This window comes from Vigna unguiculata, chromosome 8 (assembly GCF_004118075.2).
Source record: "Vigna unguiculata cultivar IT97K-499-35 chromosome 8, ASM411807v1, whole genome shotgun sequence".
In the NCBI taxonomy this organism is placed as follows: domain Eukaryota; kingdom Viridiplantae; phylum Streptophyta; class Magnoliopsida; order Fabales; family Fabaceae; genus Vigna; species Vigna unguiculata.
In genome coordinates this window covers 10,947,641-10,959,070 of record NC_040286.1, presented here as the reverse complement: position 1 = coordinate 10,959,070, position 11,430 = coordinate 10,947,641, and the positions used below count along the sequence as shown (strand labels likewise).

General features: G+C 33.8%; 1 long non-coding RNA gene across 3 annotated transcripts; it reads left to right on the top strand.

Moving 5' to 3' along the window:
* Positions 1-584: 584 nt before the first annotated feature.
* LOC114193271 lies at positions 585-2,433 on the top strand. Of its 3 annotated transcripts, none has more exons than XR_003606248.1 (3): positions 585-1,015; positions 1,108-1,252; positions 1,607-2,433. It is a non-coding gene; the product is annotated as an uncharacterized LOC114193271 (long non-coding RNA). The 3 variants fall into 3 exon arrangements; XR_003606247.1 differs by lacking the exon at positions 1,607-2,433 and having other exon boundaries at positions 585-835; positions 928-1,015; positions 1,108-1,515; XR_003606246.1 differs by lacking the exon at positions 1,607-2,433 and having other exon boundaries at positions 1,108-1,515.
* The last annotated feature ends 8,997 nt before the right edge of the window (positions 2,434-11,430 follow it).

The following is an 11,430-nucleotide window of genomic DNA, read 5'->3' as shown; positions in this document are numbered from 1 at the left end:
TTATTGCCTAAGACATTAAAATACCCACTTATATAGCTTTAGATGAATGGTCTTCAAACATTATCTCTACTTCAAGCCCTTACATATTGGATTCATCATATCCCTTTAAAAAATCTTTCTAAGATCAACATAATCATGTGAATAATAAGTTACACACAGATAATACTAGTTAGATCATTGTGAAGCATAAACCTAATTTAGCATAAATATTGTTAAAATGCATATATGAGCAGTTTATTTTGTATTATCTTTTTTTCTTATCTCACTTGCATATTTATAATTTTAATTTTATCTACTAACCACTTTCTATTCTTTCTTTTTTTTCTTTTTCTTTTCAACTAAATCACTACAAAAAGATCTATTTTTTATTAACAGTTTCCTTTTAGCGATTAAATAAAACGCTACAAATATTTACATTTTGTTAGTTTTATTTAATTGTCAGAAATTTTTACATTATTTTAAATTATATAATTTAAATTTAAATTTTCTATATTGAAATCTTTATCGTTTAGAACTATTGGTTGGGAAACGTGGCTGAAGGTGCTATCTTCGAACTTGTTGACTAATATGACCATCGAGTATGTCATTGGAGCTTCCCATCTTCGCATATAATGGAGCTTCCCATCTTCTCTATTTCTCTAACCCTAAACATTTCGATTACCTTATAAGTTTGCTTCGTTTGTTTTCATCCTTTTAGCATCATCTAGTTTTAATTGAAATTTTTGTCGTTGCTGAAGGAAGAGTTACAGAAGACCGATCTGGAATTGGAATTGGCATCGTACCAGGATAAGATCAAAGAGAATCAGTAGAAGATTATGCTCAAGAAGAAGTTGAGGTAGCAAACTATGTTCTTCATTTATTTAATTTGGATCTTATATCGGAGATTTCTAGAGTTTGAATACTGAATATTGTGGAATCCGATGGAAGGTGTTATTGATCTTTTCGCATTCTTCTTGGGTTATTATGTTGTAATTCTTGGCAATTTCAGTTACCAGAGGCACCTGATACATCGGGGGTTTGTTCACTTCTATAATCTTTTCTACATTCGTATTTCAATAGAATTTCTCTGTTATTGCCAATTTAATTTTTTATTCTGTTGGCAATTAGGTATTCAATAACAGAGGAATTGGCAGAATTTAGGGCATTTGTGCATATATGTGCTTGTAACCAACAAGATATTGATAAACGTGACCGACGCAGAATTTAATGAAAAAATGTTGCTTCCATCTTTGACAGGAACCTCAACATTCTGGTACGACTCTCTTAGATTAAACTTTGACAAACTTATACCAGTATGTGTCTGCATAATATGCAGAACATATATCATGACATTTATTCATTTGGGAAAGCTCTGACTACATAATTGATGGTAGAAAGAGAATGATATTTCTAATTACAAAACTTTGGTATAAGAGTAACTATTGAGTACTGTTAATGCATGTTTAAAGGGATGGAAAATAATTTGTATTAAGATCTCTTTCAATTTATTCGAGGCTCCACTATCGGTCTTCTAAATTTCATGTTGTATGGTACCTCAATTCTCTTTTTCTTTTTCTGGTTTCAATTTTCCCCTAGCTTGAATTACTTGTTAAATGGTTTTTTGTAGATAAACAATGCTGGAACAAGCACACTTAAGAACCTAGTAGATTATACTGTAGAAGATTGAAGTAATATAATGGGAACTAATTTTGAGTCTAGTTTCCACCTATGTCAACTAGCACATCCATTTCTCAAAGCATCTGAATATGGGAGCGTAATATTTATATCCTTCATTGGAGGTCTTAAAGCTTTGCCTTTTATATCTATTTATACATCCTCTAAAGGTATATCATCCCTTTAAAGGTAATAACAAGTGGTGCAATTGACAGGAATATTCTTCAAAGTAAATGTTAGTGAAGTTACTTGAACTCCTTTATGATGCTCACATCTTCCTATCCTTCATTGTTAGTATATAAAACCATTCCGTATACTGGTTTTATCAAACACAATCTCCTTCATCTAAGATTAATGCTCTTATCCCTCATGGATTTTCAAATAGGAGTGATTCTGACAACTCTCATAGTGGGTTCAATAAATTCAGTTACTGGACAAGTTAACACTTTTTGCACAACCTCTATGATGAGCAGTTTCACACCATGCACCAACATCATCACAGGAAGCACTAATTATAATGGTTCAAAGCCACCAAGTAGGTGTTGTGATTCAATGAGGTCTTTGATGAGCACCAACGTCAATTGTGCTTACTTTCTATTCTCTACCAATGCTCCATTTTTCCAACTAACCCTTCACCATTGCCCTCTCATTTTCACAAGCATGCAACATTAATGGACTTCCTTTGCAATGCAAAAGTTTGCATCTGTTACACTCACAAGCTTTAACATTCCCATTTTCATTTCTGATAATCAAATTAGATTTCTAATAGTGTTTTTTTTTTCGAAGGGTACATTGCAACTTCTGGTTCTCCTTTACCAGCTCCAAGTATTTTGCATTTGGAAAACTAAATGATTAAATTTTTGGGCAAGAGGTTATTCTTTTTTTTTATCATCATGAATGAAGAACGCTATGTCCTTGAGGTATTTTAGATTGGTTAGTATTTTAATTTTTTAGGTAGTTTTTGTAAATTGAGTTGCTTCTTAGTTAGATTTTACCATTTTAAACTTCTTAGGATAGTCTCAGTATAATTTCTTAGGTTGGTTTAGTGTAATTGCAACTTCTTAGTCATTCTAGTAAAGTTTGAGGTTTAAGAAGTGAATTTTAGAAATCTTGTTAGAAGTTAATTTTTGAGTAAATTTTTTGTCATTCTTAGTGCATTAGAACTTGTGTAGACAATTTAAAGTTTAAAAAGTATTTTAAACATTTTTTTTGTAATTTTTAATAGAAATATAATATATATATATATATATATATATATATATTGTGGAAGATTTTAATTGTCAAAATATGATATATTTGGTGGCAATTTTTAATCGTAAAAAATTATATATTTTGTGGCGATTTTTAACTATAAAAAATGATATATTTTGTGATATTTTTTAACCATAAAAAAGGATATATTTTTGTAGCGGTTTTTAACCATAAAAAATGATATATTTTGTGGCGGTTTTTAACCGTTAAAAATGATATATTTTGTCACAGTTTTTAATCATCAAAATATAATAAAATATCATAAAATAAAAGTAAATTTTGTAGCGGTTTTAAACCGCTACTATCCTTTTTTTGCTTTTCTGACAGCAATACCAGCGATTAAATTTTTTTTGTCACAAACTATTTTTTATATGTGTAATTCTAACGATTTTTTAAATCATTAGAAATTTCATTTATGATAGTTTTTAACCACTAAAACTTGTAATTTTAACAGTCACAAATATTCATTTTTCTTGTAGTGAATGATGTTTCAAGTGTTCCTAATAATCCAACAGAAGGTAGAGAACCATTTGCAGCTAACAACCCTTAATTTAATTTTTTTTGTATTTCTTAAAAAATAGGTACAATATTACTTCTATTTTGTTTGAGATAAAAATTTGTGTTTGTATAAATATTTGAATTATGAATCTTTTAACTATATTATGTTATTTTTATTTACTCATAGTCAATCTTACTCATCCGTGTTGAATTTTATATAATTCATGACAAAGAGATAAATTATCATTTATATATTATATTAAATTGAAAATTTATTTTATGAAAAAGTAAGTTTTCATTTTAATTATTATAAATAATTAAATTACTAACCCTCAAACATTTTCCTAATCAAATAAAATAACATTACTTTAAAATCTTCCACTAAAAACATATGTTTATAATAATGATTAACGATATAGATTTATAGTCGCTATTCAACAAATTTCTATATTTTTTGTAAAATATGTTGTACTTTTTCGATAACACAACCATTACACTTAGAAGCATGGGAATATTTCATAACAACATGGGGAAAATATTTTTGTGAAATTATATCACTCCTGAGTAAATGAGAGACTACATAACTTTCAAATACCTTACAAATTTATCTATTTTCATTTGAGTTCCTATTAAATTTTTTATATTTATTGAGTATAAAAAATTTTATCCTTTTCAATTGAGTCTAGGGATGGCAACAGGGTGGGGACGGATTTCGTTATGCCATATCTATCCTCGTAAAAAAAATTCATCCAATCCCCATACTCAAATCCAACGGGTATCAAACTTTTGTCTCATTCTCATCCTCACCGAGTAACAAATATAATCTCGTACCCATACTCATACTCGTTTTCTTACTACTTCAATATTAATCTTAATTAATTTTTATAAAATAATAAAAAAATTACGGTAAAGGAAACATAATATTATCAAATATTCAATATTAGGAGAATGGTTGTTTCTTTGATATCAAATACTTTAAAATAAATTATAATTGTTTACCTTTTAAATTAGAATACCCCATAAAATTTCATGAAAACCAAAACATTTATTAAATTTGCAAACATTAATAAAACCTAGTATATAAAATTTAAAAATATTTTAAAAAATATATAAAAGAAAAACAAATATTCAAATTACAATATACTTTAAATGTTTGTTTATTTCAATTTTTTAAATTCTAATGAATCTCCTTTTTATGCACCAATAAAAGTTATAATACATTACTTGATCAAAATAACGCAAAAAACAAATAATAAACATAATAATAAAATTTTGACATATATCTTGTATCTTTTGAACTTGGATGGTGATAAAAAAATATTCATGGCAATTATATTAAATTTTTATATTGTAGTAAATAAAAGTTATTTATACAATTATACTGAAAAAAATTAAAGTATGATTAATAAAGAGTTAGAAAATAAAAAATAATTATATTAAATATATCGAAATAGTATTCTACATGATGAAAATAAATAACAAATAAAAATATTAAAAAATTAACAAATATGTGTCTTAAAAACAATTTCAGAGATTATTGAAAGAAATCGCACAAAGAAAAACCAATGTATAATGAAGGGTATGATAAGATAAAAAAATAGCTTAGAGATCTAAGCAAACATTTCAAATATCAACATATATACTATATGGTTGAGAAAGAATGAAAATTGTTTTAGCAAAACAAAAGAGTTCTTCAAATGAAATAAAAATGAATAATAATAAGTAAGGATTTTTTTTTTATATTACCTAGTAAATGAAAGTTTTAGACTATCAAACACTTAAAATGAGAGTATTAAACATTATCATGTGAAAGAAAAATATATACAATAAATAAAAATATTAAAAAATAATAGAAATATTCAAATGTAAGACATAAAAAAATTTTAATTGACATACATCATTTTGACACAATTACATAAAGGTTATGATAAGATGAAAAATATATTGTAGATGCGAATGAGTTTCATGACAAACCAAATAATTAGAAGAAATAAAATATAGAACCAAATGATTTCTTAATTAATCGTGAATATTTTAATAATTTAAACGGAGATAGATATAATGGTCGGAATATGTACATCCCCATATCCAATTGAAAAAGTAGGAGATTCCTTATACTCATACCTAGTCAATGCGGAGATTTCTTGTCAAAACGGGAACGGGTTCAAACAATATCCACGGGGGGACGAATTTATTTATCATCTCTAATTGAGTCATTGTCGTTTGATGTTTTAGTTAATTGAGTGACGTGACTGTTACGTTATCTCGTCATCCTACTTACTTGTATCCACAGTTAAAATAATAAGAAATGACAGATTTTGTGGTTAGAATAAAACAATTTGTGATTAATGTAAAATGACTATTTTAATAGTTTTATATTAACCGCAAAAACCTCACATTTCTTAACGTGTGGAGACAAGGAACAAAGATGAAGAGGTAAAATGTCACTCAATTAAAAGAAAACGTGGACTCAGTTAAAAAATATAAAACTTTTGAGTACTCAATAAATAAAAATAATTAATACAAATTTAATTCAAAATATCCAAATTTATCAAAGACAACGTAATTAAGCCTACAAACTTTTATACCATTAGGTTTTTACAAAACTTTTATTTTTATTTTAAATATTGTTTAAATCTATTAAGGTATGTGTTATATACATATGTACTTGTATTACATTAGTCAAATTCTCAGGTCTTTGTGTCAATATAATCTAATAATGTATTGTTTGCAGGATTAGGATTACAGCAAAACAACACAAATTTAAAATAAAAATGCACATAAGCCGATAGTTTGGGCAATAATTGTCATTGTTTTGGGTTTTATAATGACAGTTTAGGGTAGAAATGTCATTGACATGGAGAATAAAGATTTTCAATTTTTTATTTCAACAATAGTTTTCTATATGTCTGTCATTATAAAATTCAATATAGTAACTATGACAATTTTATACAAATTCATCATTAAAACACCATTTATAAACAACGATCTCGTTGAACGATCCAAGTTACAATGACATTTTTCTTAACGAAGACGTAATACTCATTTTTAAAATCCTTTTATAACTATTATTAAAAATCTAGTACACATTAGTTTCCTTATGAATCACCACCACCTCAAAAGAAAACATAAAAGGTACAATTGAATTTAATGGTACATTTCAAGGAATAAGAATTAGTTATCTCTTTCGGAAACAAGCGTATCCATGTAAATACAAATAAAAATATATATTTAAATTTAATGAGGATTAAAGACATACTACCTCTCACATCTTATTTAAATAAAATAAATATATTAAATAAAGCATCACATAAATATCATATAAAAGAGCACATGACATGAAGTATACAGATACTAACTATTATAGTTATCCATAATATACTGGGAAGGAAAGTTAAGGCACAAAACAATGTCAACAAACATAACAATTAAGTTAATAGTTTCCCAGAAGGGTCGCTCATAAAGCACATAATTACAAAACAATAAGTGTTCTTCAAAAACACCAGGTTTTCTCCACTATTCATGCATGCAAAAATAAGAAATTCTACCAAAATAACACAATTTATTTTCATACCATCAAACGCACCACACAGTCATCAAGAGTACAAAATAGAACCAGAAACAAGCAAAATAATTTAAAACACGCAAATCCCTAACTTCCCTTACCTTGAATGGTGCTAAACTTTAAGGGGACTCTTGGTGGAGGAGAACCAGGACCAGAAACAACTTAAGGAGCTGAAAACAGACATATGAGCACGAAAAAAAAAACTAAGACTTTGATAGAGATTAATGTAGGACCAGAGCTTAGGAGCTGAGAACGAAAAGAAACAAGGGAGGGGATCAACTTACGTGGTAGAAAGAGTGTTTGACTAGTTGAAAGGGGGAACTTGTTCAAGCCCTAGCAGAGCTTTCTGCTTCAGCACAGGAGGGGAACAGTTTCTGTAAAATGAGGCAAAATGAAATGGTAAGTGGCTAGAAGAGGTCTTGGTGACCCTATGGGTTGGCCTTGGGCTCTCGTAAAGGCCAGGCCTAAACCTTTTTAGAGCAGAAAAATAAAGGCTTACAATATCTCCCCAACAACAAAAGTTTTCGACCTCAAAAATTAATACTTACTAGAAAACAGATGTGGATATGACTTCCTCATATCCTCCTCTAGCTCCCATGTAGAGTCAACTGTCCTCCGGTCCCAGATGACTTTGACAAGACTAATGGTTTTTCCCTTGAACTCCTTAACCTTGTTATCCTCCAAACCAACTGGTTGTACCTCCACTGTGAGATCCTCCCTAACTTGCACTTCCTTGGCCTCTAATACGTGAAATGGGTCAGAGACATACTTCCTCAATTGGGAGACGTGAAACACTGGATGAAGATTAGCCAACTGAGCAGGTAAAGCAATCTCATAAGCCACAAGCCCTATCCTTCTCAAAATCTAATACGAACCCAAGAACTTAGGAGAAAGCTTTCTTAAGCGGATAGCCCTTCCCACACCAATGGTTCGGGTCACCCTCAAGAACACATGATCCCCAGCCGCGAACTCTAAGGGCCTCATTCTCCAATCTGTATATGCTTTCTTCCTATTCTGATATGCTTGCATCCTATCTCTCACCAATTGCACCTTCTCGGTAGTTTGTTTCAACAACTCAGGCCCAACCAACATTGATTCCCCATCTTGGTACCAACACAAAGGAGTTCTACATCTCCTCCCATACAAGGCTCCGTATGGCGTCATCCCAATACTCGCCTGATAGTTGTTCTTATAGGTGAAATCCACCAGCGATAACACCTCATCCCAACTACCGAGATTATCCAAGATGCACGTTCTCAACAAGTCCTCCAAGGATTGGATCAGCCGCTCTAACTGCCCATCAGTTTGAGGATGGTAACCGGAACTCATCCTTAACCTGCATCCCAAAGCATGTTGCAGTGTCTGCCAGAACCAAGAGGTGAAGCGCGGGTCTTGGTCAGACACTATGCTACTGGGCATCCCATGCTGCCTCACAACTCCTTGACGTACAGTTGAGCCAACTTCACCATAGATATCCTCATATTCACTACCAAGAAGTGAGCACTCTTGGTCAACTGGTCTACCACAACCCATATTGCATCATAACCTCTCAAGGTTCATGGCAAATGGGTAACAAAGTTTATAGCTATGTTATCCCATTTCCACACGGTGATATCCAAGGGTTGTAGTGTCTCACTGGGTCTCTGATGTTCAACCTTCACCTTTTGACAAGTCAAACAAGCGAATAGAAATTGTGCCACATCCTTCTTCATACAAAACTTTATTTTTCTTTCTACTCAAAGCATTAGCTACCACATTTGCTTTCCTGGGGTGGTATAGAAGTTTGAAGTCATAATCCTTCAAGAACTTTATCCACCTCCTTTGCCTCATGTTCAGTTCCTTCTGATCAAAAAGATACTTAAGGCTTTTGTGATCACTGAACACACGGAACTATGCACCACACAAATAGTGCCTCCAGATTTTCAAAGCAAACACCACCGCCGCCAATTCTAGATCATGGGTGGGGTAGTTCTTCTCATGGACTTTCAGTTGCCTTGAAGCATATGCTACTACCTTCCTTTCTTGCATTAACACACAACCCAATCCCTGATGAGAGGCATCATAGTAAACCTCAAAGGGTTTACTAACATCGAGGATAACCAACACTAGGGCACTAATCAACCTTTGATTAAGCTCTCAAAAGCTTTCCTCAAACTTGTCAGTCCAAGCAAAAGGTTGGTCCTTCCTGGTAAGCTAGGTCAAAGGCACCACTATCTTGGTGAATCCTTCTATGAATCTTCTATAGTATCCAGCCAAACCCATGAAGCTTCTGACCTCCGTCATTGACTTGGGACATTCCCACTTTATCACCGCTTCCACCTTAGTTGGATCCACTGTTATGCCCTGAGCCGATATCACATGCCCCAAGAATTGTATTTCTTTCATTTAGAAATCACATTTAGACAACTTGGCATACAACTACTTCTCCCTCAAAATCCCAAGCACTATCCTCAGGTGCTCGTCATGCTCCTCATGAGTTCTATATTAGATGATTATGTCGTCTAAGAAGACCACGACAAACTTATCTAAAAATGGCCTAAAGATTATGTTCATGTAGTCCATGAATAAGGCTGGAGCATTGGTCACACCGAAAGACAAAACCACATACTCATAATGCCCATATCTGGATCTAAAGGCAACCTTCTGGACATCCTCCGCCTTCACCAAGATCTGGTGATAACCTGACCCCAGATCGATCTTGGAGAACATTAACGCCACATGCAATTGATCCATCATATCATCTATCCTCGAAAGGGGATATTTGTTCTTGATAGTCAGCTTGTTCAACTACCTATAGTCCACACACAGACGTGAGCTACCATCCTTTTTCTTGACCAACAACATTGGAGCTCCCCACGGCGAAGCACTAGGCCGTATAAACTATTTCTCAAGCAACTCCTCTATCTGCTTCTTAAGTTCCACCAATTTCGTCGGAGCCATGCGATAAGGAGCTATCGATACTGGACCCGCTCCTGGTACTAGATCAATGGAGAAGTCAACTTCTCTTCTCGGAGGTAACCCTAGTACTTCCTCTGGAAACACCTCCTCAAACTCACGCACCAATGGTATCACTGATATCCCCCCATCTTTCTCAACCTCCAACTATGCAAAGATCATGAAGCATTACGCACCATCCCAAATCTCCTTCAAAACACCATAAGAAGAACAAATCAAGCTCCTTTGAGTTAGAGAACAACAACCTCTTCTCCTGGCAGTCTATAAGAATGCGATTGGTAGAGAGCCAATCCATTTCCAAGGTCACATCCAAGCCTTGTAGAGGCAGGCATATCAGAATAACTTTGAACATGTGTCCCTCTACCTCCACAAGACACCTAGCACACAAGGACGATATCCTGACCAACCCAGATGTCGGAGTAGATACCACAAGACCAAACTGCAACTCACACACCAGCAGACCCAACTCTTGCACACAAGATTTTGGCACAAAGGAGTGTGTTGCTAAAGAATCAAACAGCACACAACAATTCTTTTCAGCTAACACACAACAACCAATCATTAGATTACTTGAGCCTACTACCTCAGTCTTGGTCATAATGTACACTTTGTTCGTCGCTTTAGGCCTATTGCCTCCTCTCCTCTACCAAGTCTGAACCGGAGTCTGAACCGGGGGCCTCGCCATAGTCCCTCTAGAGGAGGGACAAGCCTTGATGAAATGTCCCATCTTCTCACAACCATGACACCTTCGTGTACCAGCCAACTGCGGACATGCACTCCTCAGATGTGGTCCATTACACTAAAAGCACCTAGGTACTAATGATTGTTGAGATGTGAACTCCATAGCCATCTGAGGTTGCGGCCTAGTATAAGGTTTCTTCCTCTCCTCTACTCTAGGTCTGGACCCAGACGATCCACTGACCTTTTGCTGTTGCTGACTTTGCTAAGCCTCCACCTCAGCCTTCATCCGCTCCATAACTCGAGCTCTCTCCTCTAGAGCTACAAAGTCCTTGATGGAGAGCGGTGCCACCATCAATCTGATATCTCCTCGAAGGTCGTTCTCAAACTTCTTGCATTGCCACTCCTCATCTAGTGGCATGGTGTAGAAGCGCCCCAAATGCTTGAACCTTTCGACGTACTCGGCCATTGACTTGTCTCCCTCAGTCGACTGAAGGAACTCTATGTCCTTTGCATATCTCACACTATCAGGGAAGTACTCAAACAGAAACTTCCTATTGAATGCCTCCCAAGTAATCTGCTCATGTTTCTCTTCCATGACCAACCTCATGCTGGCCCACTAATACTCAGCCTCCCTTGTGAGCAGGTAGACAATGCAAGCAAGTCTACTCTCTTTTGGGCACCTCTTGGCATCAAAGATACGCTCCATGTCTTTCATCCAATGGTCCGCCTGATCAAGACTTGTTTTGCCATCAAACTTGGTTGGTTGATGCTTCAAGAAATCCTCCAAGCTCCATTCAGGAGGTGGAGGTTGGGGGTAAGGACCGTAC